Genomic DNA, 22,105 nt, shown 5'->3' on the forward strand with positions numbered 1-22,105 from the left:
CTGGTTTTTCTGGAAGACCAATTATTCTCAAATTGTCTCTTCTAGACCGGTTTTCTTGGTCTGTCACTCTCTCATTGAGATATTTCATGTTTCCTTCTATTTTTTCAGTCTTTTGACTTTGTTTTATTTGTTCTTGTTGTCTTGAGAGATCATTAGTTTCTACTTGCTCAATTCTAGCCTTTAGGGATTGATTTTCGGCTATAATCTTTTGGTTTTCGGCCATAATCTTCTGGTAATCGGCCATAATCTTTTGGTTTTCGGCCATAATCTTCTTGTTTTCGGCCATAATCTTCTGGTATTCCTTTTCAATCTGGTCATTTCTTGTGTTCAATTTGCTTATCAGTTCATTTGGTTTCTGAGCCTCGCTTTCCAGTTGCAAGATTCTACCTTTTAAGCTGTTATTTTGTTGCCAGATCTCTTCCATTTTCCTCAGAATCTCAGATTTGAACTCTTCCATAGCTTGTGAGGAGTTTTCCTTATTTGGGGAGGGTCTGGATGGTTGTTTGTTCTCCTCCTCTGTTTGCTCGGTTGTCTGGATTTTCTCTGTGTAGAAGCTGTCGAGTGTTAAAGACTTCTTTTTTTTGTTATTATTCTTTCTCTTCTGAGTTTCCTGTAACTGATTAGCCATCATTAGCCCAGCAGCTTCTCAGGTTTATCCTCGCTCTCAGTGTCTGTCTGAGATCTATTGGCTCCTGAGGTCTGAGTTCTAGTTTTTTCCAAGGTCAAGCCCCCTGGTGGATTCCCTTGCTTGATCCTCTGCAGGAGGTTCCTTTACAAGTCTCAGGGAGCTACTTCCACAGTCGTATACCCGTCTGCACTGGTTCCCCACTTAGGCTTTAGTTCCTGGCTGTGTTTGCCTCCACCCACGCCTCTGCTCTGCGGGCACTCTGCGCCCAGCGTCCACTCTCTGCTCCCGCGCGCTCAGATTTCGCGTGCGTTCTTGACTTAATGGGGTCCTAAGTCTTGCTGCTCTCAGGAACAGGTCCCGGAGCTGCCGATGACTCGATGGGTGCCCCAAACTTGCTCTATTTCTTTTTAGCTGGGTTCAGAGCTATAGGTGAGTGTGGAGGGGGTGGGGGTGGGGCGGTTGCTCAGCCCGCGATTGAGTGAGAGCCCTTTTTAGCCTGGAAATGTCTCAATTCCACGTACCTTCCACGCTGTGCCCTGTTGTGGGGTTCCTCCGTTCGTCTGGACTTGTTTTTATGTCCCCTTGAGGAGTTTTGTGTGTTTCGGTCAGGAGAGGTTAAGAGCTGCTTCTTACTCTGCCGCCATCTTAACCCGGAAGTCTCCATCATTTTCTTAAGTCTAGAGCAATGGCTCCCAAACTTTTTTGGCCTACTGCTCCCTTTCCAGAAAAAATATTACTTAGCCCCCTGGAAATTAATTTTTTAAAATTTTAATAGCAATTAATAGGAAAGATAAATGCACCTGTGGCCATCACCGATCTTCTGGATCGCTGCAGCACCCACCAGGGGGCGGTGGCGCCCACTTTGGGAATCACTGGTCTAGACTATCAACAGAAGAATAAATTGGGGATATTTAGGTGGCTTAGAGTATTGAGGGCCAGGCCTAGATATGGTAGGTCCTGGTTTCAAATCTGATCTCAGACACTTCCTAGCTATGCGACCCTGGGCAAGTCACTTAACCCCTATTGCCTAGCCCTTACTGCTCTTTACCTTGGAACCAATACTTAGTATTGATTCTAAAAGAAAAGGTAAGGGTTTAAAAAAAAAAAAAAAAGATGGTGTCAGGAGACTCAGATTTGACTCTTCCCACATTAATCACTTAAAGGCAAGTCATTTTACCTCTCCAAAACTCAGTTTACTGAACTATAAAAGAAGATTCAATTCAAAAAGCATTTATTGAAGGCTTACTATTTGCCATTCACTTTACTAGGTGCTATGTATAATGAGGGGGATAAAAAGTCTCTGGGGTGCAGGTAGAAGATTCCAGGCATTGAGAGCCAGGCCTAGAGATAGGAACTCTTGGGTTTAAATTTGACCTCAGATACATCTTAGCTGTGTGACCTTGGACAAGTCACTTAACCCTCATTCTTTAACCCTTTCCAATTCTTCTGCCTCGGAACTAACACACAGTAATGATTCTAAGATGGAAGATAAGAGTTAAAAAAAAAAAGTCTCTGCCCTCAAAGAGTCAGAAAATGACATGTGGCCAGATAAGTAAATACCAAATGATTTGGGAGAATTGGGAAAAAGCCTCCTGCAAGGGGTAGCACCTGAGCTGTACTTTTTTTTTTTTTTCTGATTCCTAGTGGCAGAAGTGATGAGGAGTGAATTCTAGGCATGGAGAAGTCTGAGCCAAGATAGGAATGTGGAACATGTTATGTCACGTACAGGGGGACACCAAGATGACCAGTTTGGTTGGGGGCAGTATGCAAGAGGAAGCAATGTGGGGACAGGTTTCAAAGGCAGAGTCAGACCATGGAGAGCTTCACATGCCAGACCAGGGGGTTTGTGTTTTATTCCCATGGTTATAGGGAGCCATTGAAGATTTAGGAGTAAGGGAACTATAGAGTCAGAACTATTCCATTGTTATAAATTAAACTTAATCTGGAGGCTTATTACCAGATTAATATGCATTTATTAGTAAAGAGAGAGACCCAAAGGAAGGTTTACAGCCTTTCTAACTTTAGGGAAAGTTCCATTCCCCCATTTCAGCTGGATGGAGATGGCCGGACAAGATAAGGAGCAGAGAGAAAAATGCCAGCCCAGGGAGCCAGATAGGGATGTAAAGAGAACTGCCTCACCTTCCCACACTCATTTAGACATAATGCACTTGGAATGCCTATGGAATTGTGGGTACAGATGACCAACAGGAAGTTGGTGAGATAGAATTAGGGTTCAGGGAAGCAGATGAGAATTGGATACATTTGAATGGAGATGGATGATAGCTAAACCTTTGGGAGCTGATGAGATCATTGAAAGCATAGAAAGAGAAAGAAGCAAAAATAGAACCTTGGGATATACTGTTAAGTCCATAACACAACTAGATAAGAATCAAGCAAAGGAGACCAAGAAAGATTAGGCAAATTGGTAAAGAAGGAAAATTAGGAGAGAGCAGCATCATAAAAACCAAGAGAGGAGAGAATGTCCAGTAGTACTGGAAGCTTCTGAGAGTTCAAGAAGATGAGGGATGAGAAGAGGCCATGGGATTAATCTATTGGGAAGTGGCTGGTCACCTCAGAGATAATAATTTTGCTTTGAAGTTGGAAGCCAGATTTCGAGAGGGTGAAAAATGAGTGGGAGCATGGAAACAGAAGCAACGAGGGTAGAGGGTTTTTCCTAGGAGTTTGGCAATCAAAGTGAGGAGAGGTATAAATTGGTAGCTTGAGGAGATGGCAAGGTCAAATGAAAGATTTTTGCCTTTTAAGCATAGGGAGATTTGGTCATGCTTGTAGGTGGCAGAGAAAAAGCCAGTGGACAAAGAGAGATTGAAGATTATAAAAAGAGAAGAGACAATCCAAAGGCTAAACTCCTGAAGAAGATGAGTAGGGATGAAATCAAGGACAGAGGTGGAGGTAAAGATTCACTTCTTTCTGGAAGACTGGAATAAGAGAGAAAAGAATGAAGGGTAATAATCTGTGTGGTGAGGGCTGTTCCTTTCTAGCATGGAGGTCTTGTGCGGCATGAAGCAAGACAGTATGGACATCTCTCCTGCCTTTTCTCCCCACTCACCTCTCCACCCTAAAAGGAGACTAATTCCTATCAAGAAGAGATTGGGGCCATAGGCTAGTAATCCCTATACTTTTCTCAGAGAGAGGAGGGACTGGGCTAGAATGATATCTATCTTCTGCCTTAAATATTATTAGTCTAGGACAGTGATGGGCAAACTTTTTAAAGAGGGGGCCAAAGGAAAGGAAATGCTCATCTGTCAGTGTGTTTCTAAGGCAACTCTTTGGAAGTTTCATTGTATTGTATCCTACTCACTGTATTCGTCAGATTAGGATTAATTTTGCAGGTCTGGATAGAACATTTCAGGGGGCCGCACCTGGCCCGCAGGCCATAGTTTGTTCATCACTGGTCTAGGAGATATGATTTTTTTTTTACCCTTAACTTCTGTGTATTGGCTCCTAGGTGGAAGAGTGGTAAGGGTGGGCAATGGGGGTCAAGTGACTTGCCCAGGGTCACACAGCTGGGAAGTGTCTGAGGCCAGACTTGAACCCACTGAGCTACCCAGCTGCCCCCTATAGAAATTATTTTTAAAAAGCATGACATCCTTATTTGAATCATAGCAAAACAAAGCAGAGAAAGTATACACTGGAAAATATATAACAGATAATGGCATAGGAGCTCTCTCTTTGGGAGTGCTATGGTAACTCAGCTCAAGAAAGAATCTCATATTCTCACCCAAGGAGGAAGTCTCCAAAGTCTCTAAAAGAACAATCTGGGGATAGAGACATCATAGACTACCAGTTCCTCTCATATTGATTTCTTCACATAATCTTTCCCTCCAGCAACCTGAAATGAGATTGGCATCTTCCAGCTTCTTTGGGTAGAAGAACCCAAATCAACTGCAGAGCCCTAAGTGACTCAAAGACAACTGGAAATAGACTGGAAAACTCTACTCTCTCTCTCTCTCTCTCTCTCTCTCTCTCTCTCTCTCTCTCTCTCTCTCTCTCTCNCTCTCTCTCTCTCTCTCTCTCTCTCTCTCTCTCTCTCTCTCTCTCTCTCTCTCTCATTTCTCCCCTCTCTGTGTCTCTCTGTCTCTGCCTCATCTCTCTGTCTCTTTCTTTCTCACCAACTTCACTCCACCCTTTACACAAGTGGGGGACATTAATCTCCACCAGTAAGGAGAGAGTCCCATACTTGTCTACCTCATATTTTTTGAGTCTTGGAAAACTATCAAAATGTGAATTAATATGTCATATTGAGCAGACATAGTCAGGGGTTTGGCATTAGAAGATGTGTGTTTAAGGCCTGACTATGTCACAAACTAGCAGTGATACCATGGACAAATTCAGTTTTTTTAAACCTTTGTTTTTGAATATATTAAAAAAGGGGATCATTACAGAAGGAATCCCCAAAGTCAGTGCATTTTCAAGTCTTAATAGCTATTTAAGCTTTAATAACTTAAAATAACACTAAGACTTTTATACTCTGTACTTGTAGCATCTTGGGCACCACTGTTTCAAAAATTCACCTCCAGAAAAATACTTCAAGCTCAAGGCATTGTGTGGGTTAACACCCACTTAAAACTATAACTCACAAGCCCCCACCAATGTGTTTACTTTTATTAATCTTCCTGAGAACTCATTACTTTAAACAAAAGACATAAATCAGAAAGCATAGCAAGTAAAGTAAGAAAAAAAGATTGTTTCCATGAACAAATGTGGTATACTCTCCCCCATGAGTTAGGGAGTGGCAGTACATATGTAAGGAATTTGTGTGGCCAGACAGCTTGCCTTGCTAGTACAGCTCACACCTCTAGCATTATGTGGCCGTTGAGGTTCTCTGCTGGGCATTCATTCTTTGTTGGGAGTGTTTTCTCTGTTGGGCCTCTCCATTGGACACATGGGTACTGAGCTTCTCTTTATATATTCAGATTTTCCTGGTCTAGATTCTCAGTTCTGGCCTGCTAAGTTAAAGTGGCTTCCTGACAAAGGTGGGCTAATAACAATTTTGTCCATAACCAGGGTTATAAACCACTACAAAGTTAAGAGTAGTTCAGAAAAGCCAGCCAGGCTACCAGGCTGAGATGAAATCTTTTGCTTTTGAATGATTGAGGTCAGTCTTTCCTCTTAGGCAATGTTAGAAAATTCTCTGTAATATCAGTTTAATCCCTGATAAGAGGTCCTATGCTCCCCCAGTGCTCTTTTTGAGGTCTCTGCTTCTCTGAAAACAAAACAAAACTAATCCAAATCCTACTGGTTCTGTGTAGAAATTGCTTCTATGAACTCCACTCCCTCTTCACTCTCAAGATCTTCCCTGATTTATAGTTATGAACTACTACCACCTCCGTTCCCTCCTTTTAAAAAAAAAAAACAAACAGCCCTTATCTTCTCTCTTACTGTGTATTGGTTCCAAGGCAGAAGAGTGGTAGGGAACTGCAGTTAAGTGACTGCCTGGAGTCACACAGCTAGGAAGTATCTCAAGTCATATTTGAACCCAGGATGTCCTGTCTCTGGGCCTTGCTCCCAATCTACTGAGACACCTAGCTTCCCCCTCCTAAGATCTTCACCTGATTTACAGGCAAATAAAGTGAAGCTAGAGCAAAAACTAATAGGAAGGGGGGCAGCTGGGTAGCTCAGTGGATTGAGAGCCAGGCCTAGAGACAGGAGTTCCTAGGTTCAAATCCGGCCTCAGACACTTCCCAGCTGTGTGACCCTGGACAAGTCACTTGACCCCCATTGTCTACACTCTTCCACCTATAAGTCAATACACAGAAGTTAAGGGTTTAAAATAAAAAAAAATCTTAAAAAAAAAAAACTAATAGGAAGGCAAAGTCATTTCCCTCTACCCCAGCCCACAATGCTATTTTTTTTAATGTAGAATTGCCAGGAAAAAAAAAATGAAATCATCTTGGCTTTTGCATTGTATCTGGGACAACGTGAAACCACCTCTTCTCCATACTTTCTATTTTATTTAACTCACAGTCTTGAGAGAAAAGTGTTTTATAAGCTATAATTCTAGTCGTTGTTGCCTTTACAATATTGTTGATTATTATCATTATCACCATCACTATCATTATCACCATCATCACCACCATTATCATTATTATCACCATCACTCATGATTATCTTTATTATTATCATCACTTTTATCACCATCACTCTCTTTATTGTCATCAGAATCACCATCTCTCTCATTATAATCATTTGCCATCATCACCATCATTGCATCATCATTATCACCATAACCACCATCACTATCACTATTATCATCAGAATCATCATCACTCTCGTCATCATCACCATCACTATCATTATTGTCACTATCACTCATTATCTTTATTATCATCACTTTTATCATCATCATCATCACCACTCTCATTACTATCATCAGAATCACCATATTTCTCATTATAATCATTGTTACTATCATTGCCATCACTCTCATCATCACTATCACCATAATCACCATCACTATCACTATTATCATCAGAATCACCATTCTTCATTATCATTATTATCACCATCATCACCATCACTCTCATCATCATTATCACCACCACCATCATCACTATCATTATTATCATCACTGCTCATCATTATCATTATAATCACTGTCACTATTATTATAATTATCATCATCATCATTATTGTTATTATGTGTTCTGCCCTGTTCTAATTTCCCCATAGACTGTTAGCTTCTGGAGGTCAGGGGCAATGCCAGAGCCGGTCTTTTGTCCTGAACTTTATGAAGACCCCACAAAGTGACAGCTTATAATTTTGGCAGCAACAACAAAAGCCCTTATTAGGCACCTAACCTGTCGGTTCCTTTGCTAAACACAGTACAGAGAATTATACAGAACTAGTTCTTGCTTTCTGATAGCCTACAATAATAATCCCAATAATAATATGCAACAGATGTGTTCCTGAAAAGTTGCATTTAAGTCAAATTTGGGGAAATTGAAACCACCTTAAAAGCACCGAGGTAACTACTTGTTCAAAGAACCGTATACTTTTGAGAAGCAAAAAGATCCCTTTGTAAAACAATCACCTGTGATATGGCTGTTTCTTAAGTCCAGATTTCATGCCTTAGATTTGCTGAAAGCAAGACCAATTTATAACAATAATGGCAGTAACCTCACATGTTGTAAAATGTTTTTTAACTTTTTTAAAACAAAAATTCTTGTCTTATAATATTTATCCATCATAGTTGCAAGTGTTTCAATCCATATTTGCATGTAGTGTCAGAAACATTAGCTTGAGAATTAGGAAACCTGGACTATCTAGTCTTGGCACCATTCCCAATTTGTTGTATCTTACACAGGGAAGTCATTTCAGCTCTTGACTTTAGTTTTCTCTTCTGTGAAATTAATGATTTTTTTAAAATGGGATTAAATGCTCTCTAAAGTTTCTTCCAGCTCTGTGACGCCATGAAGCTATAACCTGAGTCCCAAAACCCTTTGGTATGGGACTCTCTCCTCATTGGTGGAGACCAGTACGCCATGCCTTCATGAAGGGTGGGGCAGAGTTGATGAGCATGGAAGAAAGGAGAGCTCTTTGGTTTTGCCAATCTCTTTGGGATCTGTAATCCCTTTGGAAACTTTTGGCATCTAGCTTCAAGAGAGAAGATGGATTATGTCACTTCCATTTTAGGTTGTTAAAGGGAGAAAAGAGTCAGAGAAGAAGCCAGTATAAGGGGAACCAGTAGTCTCCATCATATCTCGATCCCCAGCTTGCTACGCTAGAAACTTTGGAGAATTCTCCCTTTGGGTGAGATCTGGGACTCTGTCTCTTGATTGAGTTTTTATATCAATCCCAATGAAAGAACTCTATCACTTTGTATTGTCTGGTATATAGTCTCATATGTATATTTTCCTTGATATCTCTTTTTGCTGTTCACTAGGAAAAATAAGTTTGTTTGCTATTTGTTATGTGTGTGTTCATTATGGAATTAGTATTTGGTAGGAAGAGAGTCACATGCTGGAGTTAAAACTTGAGTCTTCCTTTTTCCATTAAGGAATAGTGATCAGAAACTTAATTTGAAGGGGCAGCTGGGTGGCTCAGTGAATTGAGAGCCAGGCCTAGAGATGGGAGGTCCCAGGTTTAAATCTGGCCTCAGACACTTCCCAGCTGTGTGACCCTGGGCAAGTCACTTAACTCCCATTGCTTAGACCAGTGATGGTGAACTTTTTAGAGATGGAGTACCATGTCCTGCCCCCCACCACATGCTGGGTATGACCCCCCCTCACTCCACACAGGGAGGGAGAAATAGCTCCCATTAGAGTACTGGGCAGAGGGGCATAGATGTGAAAAAATGTCATCAGGAACAGTGAAGAGGGGGAAGGGAGCAGTTCCACCCAAGTTCCTCTACAGGGTGAGGAGAGAGGGTGGTCAAGTGCTCACAGAGAGCGCTCTACATGCCATCTTTGGCACCTGTGCATGCCATAGGTTCACCATCACTGGCTTAGATCATATTGTTCTTCTGCCTTGGAACCAATACAGAGTATTAATTCTAAGACAGAAGGTAAGAGTTTAAAAAAAAAAAAAGGAAAAAAGAAATAACTTGAACCTGAAAACTAGTGCCCCCTAGACTAATAATATTCTCACTTGGAGAAGAGTGAGAGAAGAAGAGGTAAGAGGTTTCTATTCTTCTTCCCTTAGAGCCACACAATGACATTCTTAGGTTCCTGTGGGGAACAGCCAGGCTACAATGCAAATTAGAGAATAATATCAAACAATATGAGAGGCAGCATGATGTAGTCGACTGGGGTGTTAGACTGAGAGGCAGGAATACCTTGGTTCAAATCCTTCTTCTGATACGAGCTGTGTAATCAGGGCAAGTCACAACTTCTCTGAACTTCAGGCCAACTTTAAGACTTATCACTCAACTCATGCAATTGAGCCTCAATTCCAAGACCATGTTTCACATCCCATCCCACTATTCACTCAGACGGTTTCCTTTCCATCTATCCTTGTTTTCTACCTCTTGCTCTGAAAATAGGGATTAAGTCAATACTATTATTGCTTCTGGAAAGAGCTTGTCTATTGACTCTTTTTCCCCCTCCTTTTAATCTTTATTGAATATCATTTGTTTTTATATCACTTTTGTTTCTGAGTATATCTCTCACCCCTTCCCCTGCCCAATGAGTCTGACAGGAAATACATTGTTCCATACCCAGAGTTCCCCATCTCTGCAAAGAAGGAAAGGAGACATTTTCTCATTTCTTCTTTGGGGACAAGTTTGGTCATTATAATTATTATTTTTTTTTATCTATTGAATTCATATGCTGCAATTTGTTCAGCCACTCTCCAAACAATGAGCACCTCTTTAGTGTCCAGTTCTCATATCATATGTATATAATACAAGCCTATATGTGTGTATGTGCATATATTCATACATGTAATTTTGTGAATGCAAATATATGTATGAATATTTCCACATATAATGCATATGTATACATACACATATATATATTTATGTATGTGCATACATGCACACATAGTGATATATCCAGGAAAGGCTTCTTTTAGAAAGTGAGATTTGAGCTGAATCTTGGAGGCCAGGGAAGACAGGAGGTGGAGATGAGGAGGAGTATTCCACATGCATGGAAAATAGCCAATAAGGTAAATATTGTGTGAGATAAATATTTAGGGGACCCCTAACTTAGTAACTTAGGCCATCTTGGAAAGATTCAACATAGAAGTTGCAGCATCACATGGTGTGTCTTATAGCCTGACAGCCCGACTTCCTGAACTTCTCTTAAGAAATTTCTTTTAATAGACTCTGTGGATGAACTTTTGCTCCATTCACCTCTGGGCCTCTGGCCCTCTAACTCTCCACTGAGGGTTAAGATCTACCTGGATTAATTAGAGGATCCCATAAAAAATCATTGTGAGAAACGGAGAGGTCTTTTTGCTTTTGGACTTGAACTAATTATCTCCTTGGGTTGGCATCTCTCTCTCTGTCTCTTTCTGTCTCTGTCTTTTTGTCTCTCTCTCTCTGTTTCTCTGTCTCTTTGTCTCTGTCTCTCTGTCTCTCTGTCTCTGCTTCTCTGTCTCTGTCTCTGTTTCTCTGTCTCTGTCTCTCTCTTCCCCATCTCATCTCACTGAGCCATCTCTGACAAGCCTCAGCTTCAGCTGGCTGCAATGGAGGACTGGATTTTGCTTAAAACTCTTTTTTTCTATCTTTTTGTCTGTTTGCTAATCCATGCTTATAAATACGGTAATAAGCCTCCAGATTAATTTTTATTTATAACAGGAGTATGAAGATAAACTGCTTTGTTTAAGGAAGAGCAATTGGGCTGATGTAGCTAAGTAATACAGAACTTGGAGGAGAATAAAATAAGAAAACTGGAAAGGGAGAAAGGGGCAGAGGGAGCTAGCTAGAAAGTGGATAGATACTGGCCTGCAGTCAAGAAGACCTGAATTCAAATTTGACCTCAGGTACCAGCTATGCAACCTTGGACAAGTCCCTTCACCCTGTTTGCCTCAGTTTCTTCATTTCTCAATAAGCTGGAGAAGGAAATGGAAAACTGCTTCAGTATCTTTGCCAAGAAAAGCCCAAAAGGGGTCATAAAGAATAAAAAATGACTGAAATGACTGAACAACAAAGGGGGATCAGGTTATGAAGAGCTTTTTCTTAAACTATCAACTAGAGCATTTTCTATTTGATCCCAGAGGTAACAGGGAACTACTGGAGTTTATTGAGTAGGGGAATGGCAATATCAGACCAGCATTTTAGGAAAATCATTTTGGCAGTTGAGTGGATGATGAATTCAAGTGGGGAAAGACTTGAGGCAGGGAAAAACAATCCCTGCCCCTCAAGAGAGACAGAGAAGTTAGTCTATTCTTCTAAGCAACGTGCTCAGTTAAATTCCCTATCTCTCCAGGTATTTTTTGCCACCAAAGACTTCATTTGGCTGCTTGGCATGAAGACTATCACAAGGACCACAACTAGAATCTTTTGGCTATTTTTGCTATCAACCAGGAGAGGACTTTTGTTCCTTTTTTTTTAAGCCCTTTTGTCTTAGCATCAGGTCTAAGATAGAAAAGTGACAAGGGATAGTCAGTGAAGTCCAGATTTGAATCCAGATCTTCTATACTCCAGGCCTGGCACTCTATCAACTGTGTTATCTAGCTGCCCCCCCCCCTTTTTTTTTTTTAACCCTTAACTTCTGTGTATTGACTTATAGGTGGAAGAGTGGTAAGGGTAGGCAATGGGGGTCAAGTGACTTGCCCAGGGTCACACAGCTGGGAAGTGTCTGAGGCCGGATTTGAATGTAGGACCTCCCGTCTCTAGGCCTGGCTCTCAATCCACTGAGCTACCCAACTGCCCCTAGCTGCCCCTTTTTGTTCCTTTTGAACGATGGCTATTTGTCTCTGGATGTTTTTCCTGTCTCTACTGAGGCCCAATTGCCATTTGAGCAATGGGTCCAGAACTGGATGTTAGCCCCACTTTTCACTAGGGAAAGAACTGAACCAAGAGCCAGGAAGGCTGGGTTTCAGCCCCTCCCTCTGCCATTAATTAATTATACGACCTTGGGCAAATCATTTCCTCCTCTTTGGGCCTCAGTTTCCTCATCTATAAAATGAGAACATGGGATAAATGGTCTCTAAAGTCCAAGGGAGCTTTAAACTTCTATGACTTTGGCCCTGCTTATATGATCTCCACCTTCACTTCCTATTTGAAATAGTGTTTAAAAGTGCTTAATTTAAGATGGTTAGGTCAGGGTGGAAAGAGCAGCTTCCTGACTTCCCAGAGAGATAGTAGAGATTCTTCATATTGGATTGCCAGACAAATGTGATCTTCCCAAAGAGAAATAAAGAAAGCATTTATTAACAGTTCCAAAATTTCCCCTAAGACCCAAAGACAAGTGAAGTGGAGATCAGTCAACGATAACAACTTTTAAAAGTCTTTGATTCAGTCACTCCCTGACTTTGTGACCCTGGGCAAGTACTTAACCCCAATTGCCTAGCCCTTAATGCTCTTCTGCCTTGGAACTGAGGCTCAGTATCAATTCTAAGACAGAAGGTAAGGCTTGTTTTTGTTGTTGTTGTTGTTGTTTTTTAAATAAGTCCCTGGTTTAAGATGGTCAGGTCAGAGTGGAAAAGAACAGCTTTCCAACCTCCGGAAGGGACAGTAGAGATTCTTCATATTGGATTACCAGATACATATGATCCTCCTAAAGTGAAATAAAGAAAACCTTTATCAGTAGTTCCAGAGCAGTTTCCTCTAGAACCCAAAGATTTAGGTGAGATGGAGATCAGTCAAAGATAACATTAAAATTTCAAACATGGGAGATTGGGAGAAGGGTGATACCTAATGAAGTCAGGAGGAGCAGACTTGGAGGAATGATAAAATCCATGGCTCCGGATATGCTGACTCTGAGGTGAGAATGGACATCCACATAGCGATGTCTATAGACAGTTGGAATTATAGATCCAGAGATCAGAGAAGTGGATGAAAAAAATTAGTGGATTATTTGTGTAGGGATTGTGAGAATTTAATTTTCATATATTGTGTTAATTCCTATATATTAGGGAGAATTACTATATATTCCTATGCCTGGAATCTGGGTCAGAGATCCCACCTAGTCTGCTGCTTTTAGTATTTTCTTTTTCCTTGGGAATCCCAAGGAATGTCTTTTTATTTTTTAACCCTTATCTTCCTTCTTATAATCAATACTATGTATTGGTTCTAAGGCAGAAGAGCCATAAACGCTAGGCAGTGGGAATTAAGTGTTCCCCAGCTGTAATGCCTTCCTTTTTAATAGAATTTCATGGAGATGGGTTTTTCTGATCTACCTGCAAAACTTTAACTGTTGGTTTGGGGAAGGGCTGACAGTCTGATGCACCATCTCTTAACTAGCTATCACCAATTAAAGATGTCTTGGGATGGTCAAGGGTAGGACTGAATAATGAGCTTCTAAGTATTTATTTATCTGGCTACCTGACTCATCTCTGGTTGTCCCTGGTCATGAGAGACTACCACAAAAACCTATATCACTTTAGTGATTATAATGCTGGTCTAACCAATAAAGCTGATATAATCAATAAACTTATATTCTTGCCCCAAAATCAATCTCTCAAGATAATTTTAATTGTAACAGGATGAAAGTTAAAACTATGAGAATAAATGGCATTGCCAAAGGAGAGAGAATAGACAGAAGAAAAATGCAGAAGACACAATTTTAGGACTCTTCTGCCATGTAATATGGTGACAGGAAGAGGACAAGAAATCCCTGGTGACAGAAGAAACTCTTCTTGGTACAAAGCATACACTCCAGCTACCTTTCCCCCTAACTGTCAGAAGCCACAGAAAATGGGAAATGTTTTTCTCGGCATTATCATGGTCATTCTTCTGGTTCTGCTTACTTTGCTCTGTATCTGTTCAAATTCTAGAAAACTTCCATGTCTCTTTTTTTGAAGCTGCATTTGAATGCCTCAGAAACACGAGCTAAGCCCTTCTCAACCCACTTCCAGAAAACATTTGCACCCATCCCGAGCTCCTCTTCATATCACATGAATCACAAATGATTGTTTCTGATCCCTTTCCCAGAAATGCCAAAAAGGACGTGTTGGCTTCTTTTTAGCATAGTACATGAGATTCCATTCAAGTAGGAGGTAGAATCATTGGTGAAGAGACCAGTAGAGTTTATCATTTTTCTTAAGCGTTTTCCAGACACGAAAGAGCGTATATTTTAGTGGAAAGAACACTGGTCAGAGGGCCAGGAGACCTGGGTTTTTGCCCAGCTGCCACTAACTTATGATGTGACTTCAGCAAATCACTTTTGGGCCTCAGTTTCTTCCCCCATAAAATGAAGGGATTGGCATAGACGAATTCTAATGACCTTCCCAATTTAAAGATTTTTGTGATAATACCAACAAACAATTGGAGGAGAACCAGAAGGGAAAAGCTACTCCCTCCATCCAAATGGAGGCTGAAGGCTCAGTAAGGGCCCTGGAACTGCTCCTTAACACACAACAGATGAGACCATTTTTTTTTCTGGGCATGCTCAGAATGCCCTTGGTTGAGGCTGTGGGGGATATTTGAAACTAGTGGATTCCACTTTGGAGCTTGGAATTGAAACCACAGCCCAATTACAGGAACACACATGATCTCTCTGAAAAGGAAGAATATTTGCCCTACAAAAAAACTTAAAGGCTAAAGAGAGTGTGAGTGTATGTGTAAGTGTATGGGCTGGAGAATCATAGCCTTGATGATGGAAGCAGCAGAGGGATGCTATGCTGGACATTTTGGGTCATTATTTTCCTTGTTCTCTTGGAAATGGCTACTTCCTCTTTTGCCTATGTGAGGTGAAGGATGGTGCCAGGAGAGTAGAAAATGGCTCCTGCTTCCATTCATTCTCTTTGGGCCCCACTCCCCAACACACTATCTTGGAATCAGAGGCCACTCATTAGCAGAGCAGTAACTAGGGCAAGGCGACAAGGGCTTTGCCCCAGGGTTCCTAAAATGTATGGGCTGCCAACAGCCCTTTCAGTTCTTTAGCAGCACGGAAAACACCAGAACTTAATATTGACTATTATTATTACTTAATTAATGAGAGGAGTTAAAATAAGAAACTATTAGATGCTGGTGGCTCCTCTTCTCCTGACCATTCCCCAGGTGAGCTCCTTGGCTGAGTTCTGTCCTGCTCTCTCTACTCTTATTCCAGGGGGCTTCCTCCAGCAGCATGTCAGGGTCTCTGCTTCACCCCCACCCTCGCTCCAACCCCTCAGCCCCCCCATATCCACCAGTCAACTACATTGAGATTAAGTTCAGTGCAACTTCTCCCCAGTGCAAATAAAGCTAGCTGTGGGTCTGCTTATTTGTAGAATCTGGGTCCAATAATCCACACTAATGGAGGGTGGGCCACGACGGAGCCCTAGCTTCAAAGTTTACAAAATGCTTTCCTCCCGGAAACCCTGTAGAGGAGGTAATATAAATATTTTTATCCCCATTTTACAGATGAGGAAACTCATAGAGATGGAGTGACTTAACTAAGCCACACAGCTGTTAAATAGTATGGGCTGAATTTAGGCGTAGGAGGACTCATAGTACCAAGTCCAGGGTTCGATCTCCATTGATTCCAACTCGAGATATTATTTATTTTAATTTGGAGGGCAGGATGGAGATGAGCAACACATAGACTTCTCTAAATTTTTCTGATGGGCATGTTTAAGTGAGTTTATATTCTGGGCACAACAGATGACAGGAAACAGCCTTTCTGAATGAAGAGGGATTAAAAAATACTCTGGGTGGGGTAACTGGGTGGCTCAGTGAATAGAGAGCCATGTTTAGAGACTGGAGGTCCTGGGTTCAAATTTGACCTCAGACACTTCCTACCTGTGTGACCCTGGGCAAGTCACTTAACCCCAATTGCCTAGCCCTTACTGATCTTGGAACTAATACTTAGCATTGATTCTAAGATAGAAGATTGGGGCTTAAAAAAACAAATTCCAAACCTCTCACAAGGCAGAAAGCCCACAGGTAGACAATAGTGTATAAACGTGTGGTTAGGGGTCCCTATTACTGGAATCTTCCACCAGAGTAACACAAAATCTTGCATATGAGTACAAACATCAATGTCAGTGAATATTTTATTTTATTTATTTTTATTATTTAAACCCTTACATTCCATCTTAGAATCAATATTGTGTATTGGTTCTGAGGCAGAAGAGTGGTAAGAGCTAGGCAATGGGGGTTGAGTGACTTGCCCAGGGTCACACAGTTAGGAAGTGATATTTTAAAAGGAATGACAATTGACCATAACAAGGCCACTAGGACCATATATAATTATACTTTTTGCTTCCTCAGTATCTAGTACTTCAGTCCCAGCCCCCGCAGAGCACACTCATGCACACGAACATTTTGCCATCAGAGATGGAAAGAGTTCTAGATTAGGAATCAAAAGACCAGTATTCTAGCCAGAACTGTGCCACAAACTGTGTGACTTTAGGCAAGTCCTGGCTCTTGAAATCCAAGGACTTTGAGAGTAGAAAGATATGCATAATAAAGGGAGGAATTTGGGCTGGGTGGGTAGAGAACAATGACTTCTCTACTTAGCTTCCCTTTTGTTCTTGTTCAAATTCATTTGCATGCTAAACCAGAGAGGATCTTGGAACTGTCTAAACTAAATTAGATCTTATCTCTGCTGAGATTTACTGCTTGGAAAGATTTAATCTTAGCCTAGGGGCACTTTGCTTGGCTTTGGGTAATTGGGTGTGGTTGGCTACGAGTAAAAATCCATCAGCTTTCCCCTTATCTGGGAGAGGTTCTTGCCAGAGCATTACTATTAGATTGGAGTAGAGATTGAAAATGGGTGGCCCAGAAGAGAGGAGCCCAGGGGCAGCTAGGTTGCACCATGGATAGAGTGCCAGGTCTGCAGTCTAGAAGACCTTTCAAATCTAACCTCAGACATGTCCTAGCTGTATGACCCTGGATGAGTCACTTAGATCGCCTAGCCCATGACACTCTTCTGTCTTGGAACTGATACTAAAACCAGAGGAAAGGTTTCCAAAAAAAGGGAGGAGCCCAGAATTTGGTAGCAGGCAGCAACTCTTATACGCCCAGGAGTTACCAGCCATCACAAGATCTCAGAGCAAAGCCCAGTAGACCCTATAGTGGGGATAATTACAAAATGGTACTCCAAAAGTTGTACTACGGTGATGCTCAAGTTTAGACTCATGAGCCCTGTAGTCACCAATAAATCACCAAGGCCTAGTGGAGCATGGCTCCCAGCAGAGAGGCTAGAATCAGCAAGGAACAAGTCCAGGGAGAGTGGGGAGACCCCGGTGGTCCTACGGTGTCAAGAGTTATGAACTGACCCATTACACATAGTCCCTCTTTGTGGGCTCTCTCTGTGATTTCTATGGAAGCCCACTCTCTCCACTGAAGGCACTGAGTGTACCCAATGTTTTTTGGAGGAATGTAGTATTGAGATTTTTCTTATGCTATTTCCTTAAATACCTTTGCTTTGAACTGTGTCTTCTGACTGAGAAGTGTCAACATGGAATCTAGAAACCCCAAACTTGTAGCCTACTAAGATCTGATGAACCCCAAGTTTTAGGACCAGGTTATAAGTTGGAGACCCTAAAGTCCAAGCCTATATAGCATCACCCATCTATCTGTTTGATTGGTCAGTAGCGTTTCAACCTTTGACCAAAAGGGGTGTGTGTCGACATAGAATCTAGAAACCCCAAACTTGTAGCCTAGTGAGATCTGATGAACCTCAAGTTTTAGGACTAGCTTATAAATTGGAGACTCCAAAACTTGTACAGGTTCCCTGTTCCCAGGAGACTCTACCCTGAAGGGAATCTCAGGCTAGGAGTTTCAGACTGAATAATGGACCCTAAGGTAAAAGACAGTCCCCATTTGGGATTTCTAGATTTCTAGATGTTGGCAGTAGACATAAACATATTGGTTTGGCACTAATGAGCTACAGTTTTGTGTAGATGTGGACCTAAAGAGCACTTTAAACATGTGGTACCTTTATTTGGTAGCCTTGCATATGAAAGGATGTTTTAGGTGCTAGGAGAGTGTCTTTCATTCAATGACCTCTGCCTTGGGCCAGCCCTAACCAAAATTAGGAACTAGGAAAGTTCCCTTTTCTAGGCCTCTGTTTACCCTGATTGAAGTGCCTTTGTCTCAGAGGGCCAGTATATTCCTGTTACCCACTGACTGTCCAGACCTCTCCTTCCTGTAGAACTCACCAAAAGTGAATTCCACATATAATTATCTCTTTTCACATGTCGGGGGTTAAAAATCTGTGTAAAAACTTTTGGCCCTCCTTTTGTAGCAGAGAAGAAATCTGACTTTTTCCTTTTTTTTTTTTTCAATAGGGTGTTTACAATATCTTATTGTAAATTTGGGGTTATTTATGCATTTCTGAGTTTCTAAACTTTTTCATATCTTCTGAGGCTTCCCAAAATTCCGCCCTCCCCCATTTAAATTCTTGTGCTGACCCAAGATATATTAGACTTGTAATGTAGTGAATGAAACTACGATGGGGAAAGTTGCAATATGGAAGGGGTAAATGTACTTTGTTATATGTATGTATATACAAATATGTATATTTGAGGGGTGACAGAGGACTCATTAAGAGGTAAATGACAATCTATTTGCTTTAGTTTCTTCATCTATCAAGACTGTCTCTTAATGCCTGGAATATGCCCTCTTTTCATCTCCATCTCTTAGAATTTTAGATTCTAAAATTGAATCCTCAAGAATCTAAAAATGAATCTTTAAGATTCATGAGTCTTCAGTGTCATTTCCTACATGTCACCTTTCCTGATCCCCCCCCCCCCCAGTGACTAAAACTCCTCTCCCCCATATTACTTTGATTATCTATGTAGGTAGTACCTTTCCCCCCAACAATAGAGTACAGATTACTCTAGGGGAGGCACTTAATAAATGACTGAGCGGCTGGCTGATTCAGTGGATAAAGTGCTGGGCCTGGAGTCAGGAAGACTCCGTGATTTCAAATGAGGTCTCAGACTAGCTATGTGACCCTGGTTGAGTCACTTAACCCTGTTTACTTCAACCTTTTTGATTTTCTTCTGACATCACAATGTGCTGATGAAGCATCTGGGCTGTCTACTTATGTCCCTCTCACCATATGATCAACCTTCTATCATAATTAATTCTCTGATGACATCTTTTATTCTTGTTCTTTGTAAGAGATCTTCATTTGTCATATATTGTAGCCTAGTCATACCATCCATTCATCTCTCTATTGCTTTTTATGTGATAATAATTTTTAATTCTTCAGAGGTTGTTGTATTCCATGTCTCTATGACATAAAGCAATGCCAGTAAAATATCAGTATGAAAAATATGGTGCTTTGCTTTCAATGGAAGCTTGAAGTCATTAAAGAAGCTTTGCACTTTCTCAAAGACAATCCAGTTTTCTTCCTCCTGTTCAACTCTGGCCAAAACTTGATCTTCATCTTTATTAAAGGTCCCAGATACATTTACTAATTGACAAGTTTTATAGGCTGTGCATTAAAATGTTTTTTTGTGATCTGGGCAATAAACATTTTTCATCCACTTGGTCTTTTCTGTGTGTATGGTCAGGCCAAACTCCATTGAATAACTATAGAAATCTTACAGGAGATTCTGAAGTGTTCTGAAGATTGGTGCTAACAGTATAGTGCCATCTACAAATAGAAGCATCTGTGGGACTTTACCTTCTACTATTTTATTTGGTAGAAGAACATCCCCTTATAGAATCTTTTCTAGTAAGGTATCTCCCTTCTACATATCAAAATCATTCAAAAATTTTAAGATGACATAGGATAGAGATAGAGACTTGACTAATGATTTCACTGATAATAGGGAATTCCCTAGAGGAGGAGATTCTCTCTTCCAATATATACTGTTCACAACAGAGGACTAATCTAGAGTGATAATATTGGGATTAATAAAGGGAAAATTTCTGGAAATGGTCACAGTACTCTGTTTGAAATTTGAAAAGAAACTGATCTGTCCAGAAGGGCAGAGAAGTTATATGTTTTACCTTCTTGGTTTGTGGATGGCCAAAGTGACCCTTGCCCAAACCTACAGGCCTGTGTGTATGTTAGATAAGACCCCTTGCAAGCTGAAGTGTGCATCCTAGATAAGACCTTGTATACAACCCACCCAACGGGCCCCTGCGCGAGCCTATAGACCATGCCCTTAGAGTGATAACCACCTTTGCTCTAAGTCTTACAGTGAACTGTATAAAGAGTGTTGGGAATTTACTCAGGGGCAGAGACCACTCCTTTCAGTCTCTTCCCCCGTGTGTGTACGTGTGTAGTTTAATAAAGCTTTGCTCTCTGTGCACCTTGCATCGTCTGTCTTGTTTCCTTGGGCTCACCCAAAAAAGGACCCTAACAGGTTCATTCAAGTTCCTTTGGATGAAGACTTTCTTGGATTGAAAATAGAAGAGAAGGAATGAACCTGATTTTAGGAAGGATTATGATGATAAGTATATAAGCCCTCCAAAGAGGTGATGGTCAAGTGCCTTGAGGCATTTCCTTATTTCCTTTGGGTTAATGATGAAACCATCTCTTACAACTTTTAATTTCTCAGAAGAAACTGTGGAAACACTTTCATTTGGCTGTTAATTCCTTTTGCTTTTGGTTTCATTTATTATGTACTTCTATGAACAATGTTGTTGTTTTTTAAACCCTTACCTTCTGTCTTAGAATCAATACTGGTTACTGGTTCTAAGGGAGAAGAGCTGTAAGGGCTAGGCAATGGGGGTTAAGTGACTTGCCTAGGGTCACACAGCTAGGAAGTGACTGAGGTCACAATTGAACCCAGGATCTCCATTCCCTGGCCTGACTTTGAATCCACTGAGCCACCCAGCTGCCCCCTGTGAGCAATGTTAAAAGAGCATAGGTTGAATTTAGAGCTGGAAGGGATCTTGGACTTCATTTAGTCCAACCCCCTTGGTTTATAGATGTAGAAACTGAGACCCAAGGTCACACAAAGATTTTCCATTCTGGATTCTCTCACTCCAAATTCTGGACTATTTCTATTATATGGTGCTGTGATACTATCAGTTCTCATTCCCCAAGGGGGGGGGGGAAGGGAGGGGAGAGAGAGGAGAGGAGAGGAGAAGAGAGGAGAGGAGAGAAGAGAAGAGAAGAGAAGAGAAGAGAGAAGAGAAGAGAAGAGAAGAGAAGAGAAGAGAAGAGAAGAGAAGAGAAGAGAAGAGAAGAGAAGAGAAGAGAAGAGAATCCTCAATCAACCTCAAGGTTCAGGACTTCAGCTTTGATAAGACCAGAAAAGAATAGAATGGAGGAGAAATTCAGAAGGGATCAACTTTCCTTTGTCCCCATATATAAAATAGTCATGATTATGCCTCCATAATGTTAGAAATATCATTCTCTTGCATCTGTCCTTTCCTTCCTATACACATTGCCACCAACCTAACTCAGACTCCCATTATCTCAATTCTAGATCAGTGTAATGTCTTCTAACTTGCTTTTATGTCACAAGATGCTTCTTCCTTCCACCATTCTGTATATCCCCACCAAAACATTCTTCCTACAGCATAGTTCTCATCAGAGCATTCTCAAGATTCCACAGTGGCTCCCCATAGTTTACTCAACAGAAACCAGATGATTCAACTTGATATTCAGTACCCTCCATGTTCTGCTGCCAATCCATTTTCTTCCTTATTTCACACTCTTCTTCTTCTTCTAAGCTATGATCTAGCCAAACAGGATTACGTGACATGCTTTTCTTTTTCTACCTTCATTATTTCTATAGAGTTAGGACATGTACCCCATACCTTATTATTTTTTCTACCGACAAGTTCATATCTCATTTCATTGGTACTCTCAGATTTCAAATGGCTTTTGCTTCTCCTTATTCAATGGAATTCTCAAAGTCTGGATTCCCTATAAGGAAAAGACAATATAATCTTCCCTACTTATCTCTTTTCCTGCTCCATAATTATGGTACATAGGATTTTGCTTTTGTTTTTGG

This window comes from Gracilinanus agilis, chromosome 2 (assembly GCF_016433145.1).
Source record: "Gracilinanus agilis isolate LMUSP501 chromosome 2, AgileGrace, whole genome shotgun sequence".
In the NCBI taxonomy this organism is placed as follows: domain Eukaryota; kingdom Metazoa; phylum Chordata; class Mammalia; order Didelphimorphia; family Didelphidae; genus Gracilinanus; species Gracilinanus agilis.